This window comes from Urocitellus parryii, chromosome 7 (genome assembly GCF_045843805.1).
Source record: "Urocitellus parryii isolate mUroPar1 chromosome 7, mUroPar1.hap1, whole genome shotgun sequence".
NCBI classification, from domain to species: domain Eukaryota; kingdom Metazoa; phylum Chordata; class Mammalia; order Rodentia; family Sciuridae; genus Urocitellus; species Urocitellus parryii.
This window is the reverse complement of record NC_135537.1, coordinates 124,401,031-124,418,530: the sequence shown is the minus strand read 5'-3', so window position 1 is coordinate 124,418,530 and position 17,500 is coordinate 124,401,031. Positions and strand designations below refer to the sequence as shown.

The following is a 17,500-nucleotide window of genomic DNA, read 5'->3' as shown; positions in this document are numbered from 1 at the left end:
GGCTCACCATTGGATGGCAGGATCATGTGAGCCAGCAGGGCTCACCATTGGAAGGCAGGATCATGTGAGCCAGCAGGGCTCACCATTGGACAGCTCTTCTTGGGGGATGGGGAAGTTAGGCTTTGGAGCCGGGGCGACTCCCAACAATTGTGGATAGGGATTGTCTGATGTTGAAGACACACACACATGGGTATCTGTGTTGATTTATGGAGAAAATCAGACACATTTTAAGGGTACCAACCCTCTGTACCTACCATCTGAATACCAACAAACAAATGTTTGTGAAGCCAGAATCATCCCTTAAATTTCCAGGTTTTATAAGCCAATGCATTCTTTTTTTGCTTTGGGAAAGTTGAGATAATTTTCTATTATTTAGAATTCAAACAGTCCTTAGAAAATGGATACCCCCAGGTCCTATAACTGTAGTTGGTTGTTCCAAAATGTGTCCATGGGTAATCCAATACTAGCACTTTTACTCATAATCAGTAACATCTTCGGTCTCTATTAATGCATTATCATTCATTCATTCATTTAACACAGATAACACTGGAGAGATATAGGCTAGATCATTTATAGTTTCTTATTTTTTTAGGTCTCTCCAGAAATATTTTATTTCTGTATTAAATATGATATATATTAATGTAGAGTTGAAATTCCCTTTATATTTCACTTTGTGACATAATTATATCTTTTTCTTCAAATTTCATATTTTGAATGTTTATATTAGTTCATTATAGTTACACATAATGTAATGTGTAGGGTTTGTTTTGACATAATCATACATGCATGGAATACAATTGGCTCCTTTTTAGTTCCTGATACTTCCACTTTAAAAAATATGGAACACCTAGGGGCTGGGGATATCACTCCGTTGGTAGAATGCTTGCCTTGTATGCACAAGGCCCTGGGTTCGATCCCCAGCACCACAAAAACAAAACAAACAAAAAATAAAAACTTACTTTGAAAAAAAATATGGAACACTTGAGAATTTGTATGCCACAATCATGCAGCGGTCATGCTAATCTTCTCTGCATCATTCCAATTTTAGTCTATGAGCTGCTGAAGTGAGTGAGCATCAGTTATACCCTCTTGAGAGCCAATCCCCCAATCCCCCAAAACACAAATGCCAAATGTTTTCTCTGATATAAGGAGGTTGTCTCACAGTGGGGTAGGGAGGGGGAGCATGGGAGGAATAGATGAATTCTAGATAGGGCAGAGGGGTGGGAGGGGAAGGGAGGGGGCAGGGGATTAGCAATGATGATGGAATGTGATGGACATCATTATCCAAAGTACATGTGTGAAGGCACAAATTGGGTGTCAACATACTTTATATACAGAGATATGAAAAATTGTGGTATATATGTATAATAAGAATTGTAATGCAAAAAAAGAAAAAAAGAAAGAACATGTATAAAGACATGAGTTGGTGTGAACATACTTTATATACAAAGATATGAAAAATTGTGCATTATATGTGTAATAATTGTAATGCATTCTGCAATCATGTGGTTAAAAAATAAAGTCAATTAAATAAAAGAGAGAGAGAGAGAGAGAGAGAGAGAGAGAGAGAGAGAGAGAGAGAGAGAGATACAACAGGGAGAGCAGAAAGAGCAGGAATATCAGCAAAGAAACTGTTGCAGTTTTCCAGAAGAAAAGCCTTGCTCTCTGGAACTAGGCTATTATTGATGAAGTTGCTGATAAGAGGAGATATTCAGGATGTATTCTGCAGGTAGAAACAATAGATCTGCTGATGGATCTAAAGTAAGGAATGAATAAAAAAGGATCATCAAGAATGGCTTCTAGGTTTTGACCTTAACAGCCCAGAGAATGATTGTACCATTTACCCAAATAGTCCTTATTTCCTATCTAGGGAAATCCAGATGGTTCATACTGGCTAATGAATGAATGGCTTCAAGTAGAATACCTCCCGAGCAGGAATCAAAAGTAGAGTTTTACTCATAGCGAGTTTAAGATGCCTATTTTGTAGTTTTCCATATGGAGCTGTCAGAGAGACAGGTTTGTCTGGAGATCAGAAGAGAAACTGTGATTAGAGAGGTGAGTGTGTAGACACCAGTTTATTGGATGCATTCCAAACCATGGGGAAAAATTTAATGTTGTACTAAAGAAAGAATAGAAGACAGTGTAAAACAGAAAAGTGAAAACCCTGAGACCTAGAGTAATTATATAGTAAAATTTGAAAAAGGAAGAATGTTTTCATCTGTTTGTGCTGCTGTAAAAAATGAGTCTGGATAATTTATAAAGAACAGCAGTGTATTATTTTCTCACAGTTCTGGAGGACTGGAAGTCCAAGATCACAGCACTGGTAGGTGAGTTGTCTGGTGAAGGCTCGTCTCTGCTTCCAAGTTGGTGCCTTCTTGCTGCATCCTTCAGAAGGATGGAAAACTGTATCCTCCCATGGTAGAAGGGGCAAAGGAGAAAGCCAAATGCCATTAAAGCCTCTTTTATAAGGGTCCCAAACCTGGTCATGAAGGTAAATTACCTCTTAGAGACCCCACCTCTATTAAGATATGATATTGGCAATACCTGGATTTTGCCTTCTTTGCCCTCTTGAACTAGGATGTTACTGATGAAGGTACTGATAAGAGAGGACATTTGAGATGCATCTCACAGGTAGAGCAAATTACATCTCCAATATGATGGGGGATATTGACACCATAACAAGGAGCAAGAAGAAACAGCCAGAACTTGTTTCAAGAAGAATCAGCTATGTCAACTGGGTCCAATGGTGCTGTTGACCAACCAGAATTAGGAATGAGAATTGGCCAGAATTTGGCGAGATGTAATTTGTTTTGGAGCTTTGATCAGAAATAGTTTTATTAGATTGGTAAGGTCTAGGGAGGGTTTAATATTTTCCAGATGGGAAATATTACATATGGGTAGTATGTTTGTTTCTTTGTGGAAATATTCTAATAGAGGGAAACACAATTACAGGTAACCTTTGAGGAAGGTTTGGCAAACTGAGGAGAGTAGAGAAATGGAGTGGGAACTGGGAGGGAGATATGATATATTTCATGTTGATAAGGAAGAGAGATAACTACAGAAACCAAGTCCTTCCGTAGGTGAGAAGTGGGGGGATCTGGTACCCAGGTGGGGGAAATGGAGAGAAGCAGAAATTGACACAGAGTATCTGAGCATACATATAGGGATCTGACATTTGGTGTGGATGGATGAAGCATGGCTACTTTTTCAAGTACTGCCCATTATTTTCTGTTGTGCATGCTCACTTTTCTCAGATAATTATATTTTATTATCTCAGTGGGTAGCCAATACATTTTTTAACCATTTTTCCCAGCTCATTTATGTTTTTTCAAGATAGAGTGGGAAGTTGATAGAGGAGTTTTGAGGTGGGAGGTGGGGAGAGAAAGTGTTGAGATTGGGTCCTTTCTTATTGGGAGAGTGAATTACCCAGGAATTCTAATGCAGACAACACACTTGGTATTTGTAATCAGGAACTCAAAGTAAGACAGTTCAGCACAGGGGCATTTTCTTGATCCCTGCTTACATGCCAGTGTACAGGCTAAAACAGATCAAGATCTGGGATCGATCAGGGAGGAAATTTTTAAACAAACACTATGAATTGAAAGAATAAAGGGGAAATTAAGAAGGATGCAAGCTGGGTGAGAAAAGAGAAGGCAGGAGTGGGTATCAGTGAAAAATGAGGGAAAAAACTACATGGGGGGGCTGGGGATGTGGCTCAAGCGGTAGCGCGCTCGCCTGGCATGCGTGCGGCCCGGGTTCGATCCTCAGCACCACATACCAACAAAGATGTTGTGTCCGCCGAAAAACTAAAAAATAAATAAATAAATATTAAAAATTCTCTCTCTCTCTCTCTCTCTCTCTTTAAAAAAAAACTATATGGGGTGAGTATCTATCATGGGTAATGAGACGATATAACACAGTATTTAAGATCTTTTTTTTTTTTTTTTACCTTGACTTATAGGAAAAAAGCCTATCTAACCCAATGTGCATAAATACACACACACACACACACACACACACACACACACACACACACACCTCTCTACATATCATTGATGAAGTTCGTATTGCCTGATCTTTATTACTGAAATGCACTAACATGATACTAAAAATATTGTGGTCTTTTCCGGTTTATTCTATTTTTTAAATTGTGGGTTGCAACATATTATATTCAATTTTAATGGTATTTTAATGAGTTATGGTTCATAGTTGGTAAAGCACTAGTGTTGGGTATAACCGTAGAAGTGGGTGGCAGAGATGGGGTGAAGGAAAGAATTGTTGGAAATGATCAAACAATAGGGGAAAAAGGATTTAGAATGGCTCATCAATGTAGACATTAAATTCACTACAACTGATGGTGAATCATCTATCTAGGCTGTAGCCACTATCCACATGTGACTACTTAAATGGAAATTTAAAAACTTTATTGAGTTATAATTGACTGACAGTAAACTGAACATACTTAAAATGTATAATCTTATAACTTTTGACACACACACATATCATAATCCCAACAAAATATTAAACATACATCACTCCCTTCCTTTACCTCCCTGCTCTGTCTCCGACCAGGTTCCCAGGCAACACTGTCTTCTTTTTGACTCTATGCATTACTTTTCATTATCCAGAATTTTATGTAAGTAGGATATGACTGCTATAGTCTGACTTCTTTCAGTAGTATTACTTTGAGATTCATCTATGTTGTATGTATCAATAGTTTGTTGTTTTTTATTGCTGAGTGGTATGCTACTGTATGGATACACTGTAGTTTGTTTATTCATTCACTTGCTATGGACATATTGGATTTTTCCATTTGGGGGCTATTAAAGATAAGTTGCAGTAAGCATTTGTATACGGAAGCATACTTTCATGTCTCTCGGTAAGTAACTATGAATGCTTGTTATCATTTTTGCTCATTCATATGTTTTCCATTTCAAATAGAAATCCACATGCCTTGCCCTCCAAAGAAGAATCAATATACAAATAAGCTGATTTTCTGCCTAGACTATCTAAGACAACTTTGGAGTCTTTATAATTCTTTGAATCTTTGGTTATTTGCATATATCAATGAAGGTTTAATGTTCCACAGTCCAATATCACAGCTACATTTGCCCAAGATCTTCGATTAAAACCCACACAATCCCAACTCCAATATCTTTCTAGAAATTCTACTTTAAAAGCGTGATTGCCTCTAGGGAAGGGAGATACAACTTTTCTTTCTGCATGCTTGTAATTGACACTCGAATGCTTCATTTTATAGTATGGCAAAATATTAAACAGCAATTTGCATAAGTTGGGCGGTTTGATCCAAGTATGAACACTGATTTCAGAGGATCATTTAACAAATCAAGTTATGAGTTTACAACTAGCAAAGATACATTCAATTACATCCACCCACAGAAGTGGGCAATATAACAGAAGTTCTCAAATGTCACTCTGCATTGGATGCACATAAAATACACATTGCTGGCCCCATCGCAGAATTTCTAGCTCATTTTAAGTCGGGGTAGGGCAGAGCTTGCAGCTCTGAGTTTAACCAAGGGTTTCTGGTGGAAGGGCCACATTTTGAGAACCCTTATAATAGCACATAGAACTGTGGGCTCATCTGTGTTTAAATCACAACACAGTCATTTCCAGCACCTGTGAGACCTCGGGTGGGCTATTCCAAGCCTCTCATCTCTACAAGTGGAAATGATATGACATAGCTCAGAGGATTTTGTGACAAGGTAATTTAATAAAGCACTGTAAGCAGAGTTTACAGTTTACTGATAGCTATTATTATTATTATTATCTTTAAAAACATGGTAGCCTATATCAACAAACTTTGGGTGCTATTATAGAATTTCAGGGTACAAACATAATCTAAAAAGAGGCAAACTTGGGTCAATAGTCTGTATGTTTCTATTTTCTTTACCTTTTTTTTCTAATTTTTTAAAAATTATTTTTGTTCCAGAGATTGAACCCTGAGGCACTTAACCACTGAGCCACATGCTCAGCCCTTTTTTATTTTGAGACAGGGTCTGGCTAAGTTGCTTAGTGCCTTTCTAACTTGCTGAGGCTGGCCTCGAACTTGCAATCCTTCTTCCTCAGCCTCCTGAGCTGCTGGGATTACAGGCATGCACCACCACACCCAGCCAGTTTGTTTCTCTTTAGGAGAATACATTTAAAATTGAAATCTCTTCTATGTCTTTCTCATCTTCACTTTCTTGTCTTCACTTCACTTCCCTAGTCTTCCTTGCCTCCTTATGAAGTCAGAAGAGGTCAAGAGACATTCAGGAAGCCGTTTGCTTAAGTTTCTTGGTATCTATAATGATGGGGTCATTAATCTCTAAAAGCATTGCTGGATCTCTCTATTTGAGGCCAAATCTATCTATCTCCATAATTAACTCCACCTGCATGAATCCCTTTCTCGTCAATGCACATAATTAAATGCAGATCCTCCTTATTAAAGTACAGACTATGAAACCTATTTTATGTTAACAAACCCTATTTACAGTATAATATATGAATTTTGAGTTGTTGAACTTTAGGGAAAAGGGCATGGAAATATTTTGTTATAGTGAAACATACTCATGACACCAATCTTATGAAAGGGTTGGGAGATCATTTTAATACAAGAAACAATGAAAATAAAGAAAAACTGGAGGAACTCATTTTGTGTTGCATAGAATATTTGTGTCAATAATAATCATTATGGGGCTGGGGATGTGGCTCAAGCGGTAGTGCGTTCACCTGGCATGTGTGCAGCCCAGGTTCCATCCCCAGCACCACATACAAACAAAGATGTTGTGTCCACTGAAAACTAAAAAAAATAAATAAATATTAAAATTCTCTCTCTCTCTCTCTCTCTCAAAAAATAATAATCGTTATGATAATTTGCTCTCTTCATTTAGCAAACAGTTATTAATTGCCTTACGTATACCAGGTGTTGGGAACAGAGTTAAGAACAAGACACAATTCTGGCTGCAGAAAGATACATAACAAGGCAAGAAATAAGTAGGTTGAAATAGTGAATGAGAAAGACAATACAAGAAGTGGTTAAGAGGAAGCAATATAAGATAGGATAGTTGGGGTAGGACATTTTGCATTGAGCATTGACACTGTGACACATTCAGCCAGTCATGCTACACATACTTTTAATTTTTTTCTAATTATGGAGGTAGATAGATTTGGAAAAAAGACAAAGACTTACAACCCCTCCTAGTATCATTCCCAGTTTGCAGGAGAGAAAACCAAGGATTAGATATTTGAAGTACATTGTCCAAAGTCACCTACCTAGAAAAAGGAAGAGCTGAAGATATACCCAAGGTTGTTGAACTTGAAAGTCTAAGTCTGAGTGACTCTTGCCTTGTGCTATTATTCACTATTATTCACCATTATACATTAATTTCAACCCGCAATTCTACAACTTATTGAATTGGTAGTAGGGTTAGTTGGATGCTGGATGCTTTATTTGTATCATTATTAGCACTCCTCTAGGATCTTAAAAATGCTGGGTCAAGTCCAGAAAGTTGAACAAGTATATGTTGGGTGCATCTGGGATCTGCCTGCCTGGGGTCTTTCCACTCATATGCACTTGAAGTTTTCTGAAGGTCAAAGGTATGCTTAAGAAGGCTCATTAGTAAATGTTCTTTATCAATTTGGCTGGTTCCTATGACATCTCAGGGCAGCAAGCTCTTGCCCACAGCCTAAGGTTTCTGCTGCACCACTAAATTTGCCAGGTATAGAAATGCTTGGATCAAATACCAATTGTAATTGTCATGCACCGTCATTACTCACGCAAGTTTGAGCTGCTGAAGTTTAACTCCATTTAATTTACATCACCAAACCGACATAATGAAGGATTACCAACAGACGGAAAATAGGTATAAAATTTACTTTCACGTACCTTTGAATCATGGATGATTCATAATCTAATACTTAATTACTAAGTGTCAACACTCTTAATTCAATAAAGTTTTCATTTTGAAAAATCCTTGGAACTTTTAGGCAGATGAAATTCTGCTCATATGCTCCTTGTAGAAATCAACTGGAATATACAGATGCTCCCTGATTTATGGCAAGGCAGTTACATCACCCCCCCAAAAAAAACCCCAACAAATTGAAAATATCACAAATTAAAAATGCATATAATCTACCTAACCTATTAAACATCCGAGCTCAGCAGCACAGCACACTGCCTGGTATCAGCTGTTTCCCCCTTGTGATCCTGTGGCTGATTGGGAGCTGATTGGGAACTGAGACATCTTGCTGCTGCCTAGCGTCACCAGAGAGCTTCAAACTACATATTGCTGGTCTCAGAAAAGATCAGAATTCGAAATTCACAGCACAGTTTCTACTGAATGGGTATTGATCTGGCACCATTGTAAACTTCAAAAAAAAAAAAATGTAAGTTGCATCAAGGAAAGGCATCATCTTTCCTTTCTGTACATCAGAGATGGTCTGTGTCTGATCTAATTTAACATCTCATAGGTAACATCATTTTATAGATGAGGAACTGAGGGCCTGGGTGAAAGAGTAGCTCACCTTTATAAAGTGCTACTCTAGTTTCCTTATTCATGTCAACCCTTTTGCCCTTCATGAACAACCTAACCAAAAAAATAAATAAATAAATAAATAACAATCATTATTCCCATTTTGAGATGGTGATTAAAGTGCTATGGAGGGCAAGGTTCATTCCCTAAGTACTTGGTGACTACTCTTTGCTGCTGTGCGTGAGCCTGAAGTATAACCCTGAACATTAGAGCTTCTCAGCTTGGTGGACTTCAACTCCATCTCGCTGTTCTCTTTTCTCTTTTTCTTTCCTTTTTTTTTCTTTTTTGCTCTACATTATTTTAGGTGTACCCCTCTTCAGACAAGGAAAGGAAAAAGTAGAAATAAATTATAAGATTGTTGAACTGGAAGACACTTTGTTAAAAAAAATGCCTTTGAAATGTAGACATCTTTCCTTTCTGTAATAACTTTTTTTATATATTTATTGGAGGGAAATGATACTTATGAATCCATACACTGTGTCCGTATAAAACAGTAGGAGCAGATTCTTATGATGAAAGAAAATATGAAAGGAAACTATAACTGGGAAGCCTATAAAAGCCATGAAATTCTCAAATATTACTTCAGGGAGGGAGAGAAGAGAAAATTATTTATGTGTCCGAGTGTGAAAACTTTTTTGAAATATAAATATATATTTTTGAAATGTTAAAGACTTGAAAAGAAAATGAATATACTGTATTCCCCCTTTTATCCAAGAGGGATAAATTCTAAGACCTTCAGTGGTTGTATGAAACCACAAAAAATACCAAACCCTATGTATACTATATTTTTCCTATACATACATACCTATGATAATGTTTAGTTTATAAATTAGATATAGCTAAGAGATTAACAACAATAGCTAATATTAAAATACAACAGTTGTAATAATGTGCTGTCATAAAAATTATGTGAATGTGCTCTTTCTCTTCCTCAAATATTGTCTTATTGTACTGTACTCACCTTTTTTTCCTTGTGATTATGAGAGATGATATTTAGGGGAAATAGATTAAGGTTCCTCTTTTGGCATATTGGAATTGCCAGTATCATTATGTTTATACTTTGCAGCAAATATTAAATGAAATAAGTGTTCTTGGAATACACATACTATGATATTGTGACCATGGATTTAATAACCAAGATGACTACTGAATAATGGGGTGGGGGTGTATACAGTGTGGCTACACCAGACAAAGTGACAATTTGTGTTCTGGGTGGGATGGAGTAGTAGGATGGTTCAAGAGTTTAATCTCCCTGCTCAGTACAGTACTCAACTTAGAACTCACATAAATTGTTTATTTCTAATATTTTCCCTTTTAACATTTTCAGAGCATGGTTGAACATAAGTAACTGAAAACTTGGAAAGTGAAGCCTTGCATAAGAGGGAACAATTAGTCTTTTCTAAGAAAATGAATTTTTTTTTTAATACCAGGGATTGAACTCAGGGGTGTTTAACCATGGAGCCACATCCCCAGCCCTTTTTTCATATTTTTATTTAGAGACAGGGTATTGCTATGTTGCTTAGGGCCTTGCTAAGTTGCTGAGGCTGGCTTTGAACTCATGATCCTCCTGCCACAGCCTCCCAAGATTCCGAGATTACAGAATCTCAGAATACCTACTTGTGCCAGCAGAAAAAGGATTTTGATATGGAAAACAATCCAACAAATTACTGAATTCAGACAGGGCAGATGGTAAAAACATTTGGTGAGACTGGCCACCCAACATCATTAAGTGAAACTTAGTTTACTTAGTGTGTTTTTCACCGCAGACTTACTAGCTCCCATCTAAGTTTGGTTTAATCAACACAATTTCTACTCCCTCTCCAAGACTGCTGAAGAATATTTTTTTAAAGAAAGTTACTGGGGGTACGTTGCTCAAACTCTTTCTAGGGTAGGGGAAAAAAAAAAGTATCACTGGCTGTGTTGGCAACTGTACAATGGTACTAGCAAGAAATGGGATCTGTCTATAAATGCTATTTTTACATATTCAAAATCTTGAAAGCCAGGTACTTTTTTCGCATCAATTTAATATTCTGGATAACAACTAGATTTGCTACTCAGTACTAACAAGAGCTATATTCTCTAAATATTTCCCATGGGATATCAAACATCTCAGCTCAGTTAGTCTTTCAGTATTTTACAAGACTGGAGTATTATCATCTCCTTTTCACGTATAAGAAATCTGAATTGAAAATTGTTCTGTTTTCCTTTATGTTACAGAATCTTCTCGTGTTCCCCACGCTCATGGTTTATGAGGATGCCATGACATTGAGGCTGTAATCAAGCATACAGGTCAAGTTCAAAGGAATACGGGAACCAATTTAATGTATCAGAAATCAAAAAAATACCTCCTAGATAGAAGTCTCATCATGCATGAATGAAGAAAGGGAAATGTAAATGTAAGGATATAAAAAAATGATGAAAAATCTAATTTTCAAAATTGTATTTCCTGGTATGTTTCAGAAGGCATTTGCTTGACTCTCAAAAAAAAAATTAAAAACACATATTGTCTTTCGGAAACAAAAGAATGAGAAAACAAGATAAATTGAGATTAGGAGCGAGACTCTGCAAAAGAAACCAGAGAGAAATTTGATGACATCCTACCAAGTGACATATATATTAAAATTCACTAGAAAAAGTGAGAACCAAATTTACCCTTTAGAAGATAGATCTGGAAAATGGAAAATGGAGGGTAAATTAGAGAACTTATGCTAGAATGGCAGGAGAAAGAAAAATAAATAAAAACATGAGCAAGAAGAAATAAAAACGGAGAAGAAAGAACTGAACATGGAAATCTTCAGCGTTCCTGAAGTCTGTTCCAAAACAAATGTGTATCACAAACAAGAATCAATGTCTAATACAGGACAGCATTCTTTATCTGAACAAAGCAAAATAAACAAAGCAAATCTCCAGATGAAGAGAAGTGGTCAGGTAACAGAAAATTAATAAATTAGAAAGGAAAAGCTATTTCAATACAACGAAAGGTAGGTTGGCCTCAGACCTCCCTACAACTGCAAAATGCTCACAAACAACAGGAAAGTTTTAAAGAACAGCTGTTATAAGCAAAGGGTTGAATACATAATAAAGCTCTTTTCCTCACAGGAAAGCAATGTGAAAATTACATATGTAGAAATCCAGAAAGTATGGTACATTTATATTTATAGAAAAAAATCTATAAGTGAAAAAAAAAAATCTCAAATGAAAAATAGTTTTTAAATTTACTAACAATATTGAATTTGGTGTAAAGACTCAACTTTTTGTACATGGTTAAAGACTTCAATACAAGTAAAAATATCTGATATGAAAATATGATAATTTAAAATACAAAAGAGGATTTGAAATATGTCACAAAATTCTAGGCATAATCTTGGCAGCAGCTACCTATGAAGGTTCACGTATGTACATTGAAATTCCCTCAAAAACTGGGGAGAGATGGAACTCCTGTGTACATGGCTGTCTGCAATAAATCAAAAGAAACCGATATAGCAAAGATGAAATATCTCTGAAACCAATCACTTTTAATAAATTTGGGGAACTATCCATATTTCATCCATCGGATTCAAATATTTCCTTAGGAACATTAGCAAAAACCGGAGCAGATGATTGGATGACTACTGAAAAACTAATTCAAGGGACTTAATTATGGTTTAGATATGAAGTGTCCCCCAACGACTCACGTGTTGAAGACTTGGTCCCCAGTGTGGCAATGTCCAGAGGTGGGCTTCTGGGAAGTGATTGTATCCTGAGGGCTCTGACCTCATCCGGTAATCCATTAAACTACCAATGGATCAATCCACTGGTAGTTGAATGGATCACAGGAGGCTGTAGAAACTCTAGGCAGGTGAGGCATGGTTGAAGGAAGTTGGTTACTAGGGGCATTCTCTCTCTCTCTCTCTCTCTCTCTCTCTCTCTCTCTCTCTCTCTCTCTCTCTCTCTCTCATTCCTGGCTGCCATGAGCTACACAGTTTTCTTCCTCCATGTCCTTCCACAGTGCTGTTCTCACTCATCTGGGGCCCAAAGCAAGGATGTCCTCTGACTTGGACGGAACCTTTCTTCCTTTTAGTTGTTTATGTCAATATTTGGGTCATAGTGATGAAAAGCTGACCAACCAAAACCACTTCATTAACTAAAAATTTGAAAGGTAAAATCATCATCAAAAGGATGTTAAAATTCCTTAACAATGAATAGTTAAAAATAAGCAATGATTCTTGAAAAAATACAAGTAAATATTGTTATTGGTATTATATATATAAATTTATATATATATAATTAATATATAAATGATAATTTATGATTCTTGAAAAAAATTAACAAATTTGAAATTAAACAATCATGTAAAGACACTGGAAGAAAAATTTCAAAATGTAACAGAGAAACGAGAGAAGATGTAACTGAATTCCCATTTCAGGGAGGGGAATTAACAATGATCGTTTTGGTTTTTGTAGTTTTAAAAAGAATGGATATAGGGTTAAGTGTACTTGTTTGATATGAAAGACCTCACTATCAGACTAAAAGCAGACAGGATATCTTCCAAATTAACACACATATGTGAATTTCCTAGATTGGATAGTGGGATATGACAAAGGCAGAAAACAGAATGAAAGCCTAAGTAAAAGAAAACATAAATTATTAAAATGATTCAAATTAAACCGAATAGATGAGTTCCATCTTAGGATAAAAGAGACACACTCATCCATTAGAACCTAGAGTTTTGAAAATCTGGTCAAAAGATAAATTGAAAGATTAATTATCTACCCACCTATCTACCTTTTCATCCTTCCTGTGCCCTATGAGTCAATATCTCTCTTTAAAAACTGAGCAAATTAAAATACAAAAAATTCTCATTTTTTTTCAAAACAAGAACAAATTTGATAAATCTTATTTTCTGATCACAATGCAATAAGACAATGATAATTAAAAACTACTGCTTTCTTAATGAATACTTGGACAATGATAAACCCAACTATACAATAAGCTATTGGTTAATAGTATTTACTGAGCAACTATAATGATCAGATGGTCATCTCAGTACTCCAGGTAATCCACAGGAAATTGGAACATTAGGATTTAAGACAGAGTCCCAGTGGTGAAGAGTTTGAGTTCTGAAGATGAACTACCTGTGTTTCAACAGCTCCACCTGCTCTTAGCTACCTGAACTGAGTTATTTATATTTCTTAGATTCAATTTCCTTATCTGTAACATGGGGACAATAATAGTGTTGGCATTACATGAGAGTATCACAATCGAGTTGTTATGAGTAATACATGAGTGTGTGCGTATATGTGTGTGTGTGTGTGTGTGTGTGTGTGTGTGTGTATAACCAACAGATATATGCTATATAATATGTAAAAGATAATATCAATTATATTATTGTATTATATATATGGTTAGTAGAGTATCTGGCTCATAGTGCTCAATACAAGTAAATATTGTTATTGGTATTATTTCACTTTACTAACTCTCTAGACATGACAATGGGAATTATTATTCCCATAGCTAAACATATGGGATGCCCATATTACATCTTGTTTTGCATGTATTTTAGCATTAGTAATAAAAGACTTTAGCATGTGTCATGGCTGTTGAGGAAATAAAAATATTTTTTAATTGAAGGAAACTGAAAGATTGTCAGAACCACAGAGGTGACATTAAGCCTTCCTTGCTAATGACTGTCCCCTGGCATAAGCTTGGTTTCAGTAGGTCTTTGCTGACGGACCCACTAATTTAAAATTTAGTTAGGAACATAAGATAGACACTTGAAAATCTTATTAACTACAAATGGAAGAAAGTAAATACTCAAAAATAGAAACAGAATTTGGCTAACCGAATGTCAAAATGGAATTAATTCATCACAGGATTAAGAGGCCTAGCCTAAAATTTATACCTGAATGCTACTTCATGACAGAAATAGTATGTAATTAGGCTCACAATTGTGTGAAAGATCTTCTACAGTAATAGAAATCCATCAAAAGAAGGAGCTTGCTGTTGTCTAAATAATAAAGAAGGCTGAAAGGAGAATTCCTGTATTTGTGCGTGGGGTTTGGCTAGGCGGAAGGAAAGGGAGAGACGGTCCAAGCAAGAAGAAGAATCGCATGAGCCGCAGCATCATCAGGGCAGGAGTGAACACAGGAACAAACAGGGCAGAATGGACAGACAGGCACTAGGAAGAGCAGCCGACCTTCCACAAGGTAGGGAACAGGGCATCTTGACTAAGTTGCCTATACCTGCCTGGGAGGGTGACAGACCCCATTTTGTGAGGTCTTGCTTGAACTCAAGATACAGAGAAATTCTCCTTATGGAGGAGATCACTTGAACAGATGCCTCTTTGCATTGTCTGCCTCGGGTGATCCTTCTAGCCCATGAGAGAAATGTGACTTCCCCATGGGTAGAGCTAGACATTAAAAAATACAACTGAGGGCTGGAGTTGTGGATCAGCGGTAGAGTGCTTGCCTAGCATGTGTGAGGTCCTGGGTTCCATCCTCAGCACCACATGAAGATAAATAAATAAATAAAATAAAAGGTATTGTGTCCAACTATAAGTAAAAAAAAATAAGTATTTTTTAAAAAATATATCTGGGGTCTGTCTAGGTGCATGCAGACACACTTGAGGTACACCCTGTGTGGACACTCCTGCACTTTTACCTCCTTTACAGGTATGAACAAGGAGAAGAAGGTTTTCTGAGAAAATCACCGTGAAAGAAGAAGGACTCACATGTGGGTTTAACTCTGGACAGGGCAATCGTGGTGGGGTGGCTTCAAGAGTAGCGGCACATTGTGATTGAACTACTCCCTTCTCAGGGTGGAGAAATTTTAAATAATAATCTTACCAGGGTCTGAAATCACTGAGAGAATCTTTTCCGCAGAGGATCGGAAGGACTTAATCACTCCAAGTCCCCCTGTCCCTCCTCTTAAACACATAAAGGTGATGAGAAGGAATCCCTCTCGGGAGGGAAGTGAGAGCTGCTATCTGAAGACAAGTAGCCAAGAACATGACATGATGGAAGGAAGAGAAGAGGGGTCTCATGGTATCAGGGGTGAAAAATGGTCCCTAACCCTTGATAAGCAAGGGTGGACAAGAAGACACTGGGAGAGAGATGGCCAGAACAAAGTATGCAGTCCAGCTGATATCTTAGCCCCTGTTCACCCTGTACACAGAGCCACCAACATACTCTTTAGGGCCTCGTGACCCAGATTTTTGGTTGACTAAATTCACAGAGGATGTCTGATAGAAAGATCAGAACCCCCACCCACCTATACCTATTGAAAAAGGAGGTGTCTAGGGGACCCTCTGGGGATTTTAACAAGCACTCTGCTCATTCTTATCACCAGAGAAATTTAGGCACCATTCATTTAAGAGACTTCTAGAAAAGTTGAAGGGCGGTAGGTGGACGCCTGGCCACTTAGCCGGCGGGAGCTATCGACATAGCAGAGCTGTTAACGTGAGTGATGCTAGTGTATGGGAAGCACAGGGCGTTGGGGGGAGAGTGATAAACCACTCTGAGTTGGCGTGCTGTGCAGATGTCAGCCTTCGTCTGTGGCAGGCATTAAGGAGACCACAAATCCTGGGCAAGAGGGACAGTTGCCATCAGCAAATGTATCATAAGTCTTTCTCCCTCAGAATTTTCCCGATGACCGTGTAGGAAACAAATCTAGATATTCCACTGAATCAATGTTGTCATTAACAGATTTACAATTTCATCAATAATATAGGCACTTTAGTCAAATGAACCACGTAGGAATAACAGTATTAAATACCTGACAGCTTTACAAGTTACTTATCTATTCTTCTATTATATCTATTTTATATATATGCATAAATATATAAATAAATATATTTTATAAATATATATATATTTCTTTCTTTTTTTAAACTATAGTTTATTTATTTTTTATTTTTTTTAGAGAGAGAGAGAATTTTAATATTTGTTTTTTAGTTTTCAGCGGACACAACATCTTTGTTGGTATGTGGTGCTGAGGATCCAACCCGGGCCGCACGCATGCCAGGCGAGCGTGCTACCGCTTGAGCCACATCCCCAGCCCATATATATATATTTCTTTATTAGTAAGAAAAAGGAAATGCATATAGAAATACAGATGTTTCTTTTGAACAACCACCAGCTTCTACTGAAGTTATTCTCAATTCTTGAATGCATTCTAAATACAAGTAATTAAAGTATGCCATAATTTGTGCAGCAAGTCTTTGGGGGAGGAGTGGAATAAAGTTTTCTTGCCCCCCCGCCCCCGCCTCCTTTATTGGAGGGAAGAAAAAAAATTCATAGGGCCTCCCTGGGGAGAAACTTCTGTCCATCTGCATTTTGTATATAAATAGTATCTGCATTGCAAGTTGGGCATATCTCACAACTATAATATGAGTTTGCATTTTCTGCATGTATTGATCTGGTTGAAGTTCACATGAACAGCAGCACTTGGGCCCACCAAGCAAGCCATTCAAGTAAACTTTCATTTCTTTCTGGAATTCACCCCGTTCGTTCCCCTCCTTGCCTCCCTCCCCCTCACCTTCACCCCTCTCTCAGCCCAACTCTGCCCTTCCCTTTAAAAAAGTTGCATTAGTTCTTTACAAGTGAGCAAGAACAGAACCAAATGTTTCACATCTGCTCTCTGAGTTCACGGATTAGCATGAGAATGAGTGGCCAGTGTTTCAATGATGCACAGTCCAGTGGATGAGAATGGAGGCTCAAGCCCAGTATCAGAGAGCTCTCTGGCTCCTGCCAGATGTCCTAGGCCCAGGACACAAAAGCATGAACCCAGGGTTTTAACAAATCACCTTTCTCTGAGGCTAATCACTCAAGAAAAGGTTTTTATTGTGGGCTGGAGAGGGTCAGGTTGGTATTTCTCCAGTGATCTGTAGCCTTGCCCAACCCCTCTAGCCTTCACCCTTCAAGGCTTTCTAAAGAGACCTCTTATTTCTTTCCCCCCAATGCAGGGCTCCGAGGGCAAAAGCTGCATGC

The 17,500-nt window shown here is 37.4% G+C and overlaps 1 non-coding gene across 1 annotated transcript; it reads right to left on the bottom strand.

The window, feature by feature from the left end:
- Positions 1–966: 966 nt before the first annotated feature.
- LOC113184075 (U6 spliceosomal RNA) lies at positions 967–1,076 on the bottom strand. The gene has a single exon (XR_003300943.1). It is a non-coding gene; the product is annotated as a U6 spliceosomal RNA (small nuclear RNA).
- Between the last annotated feature and the right edge of the window lie 16,424 nt (positions 1,077–17,500).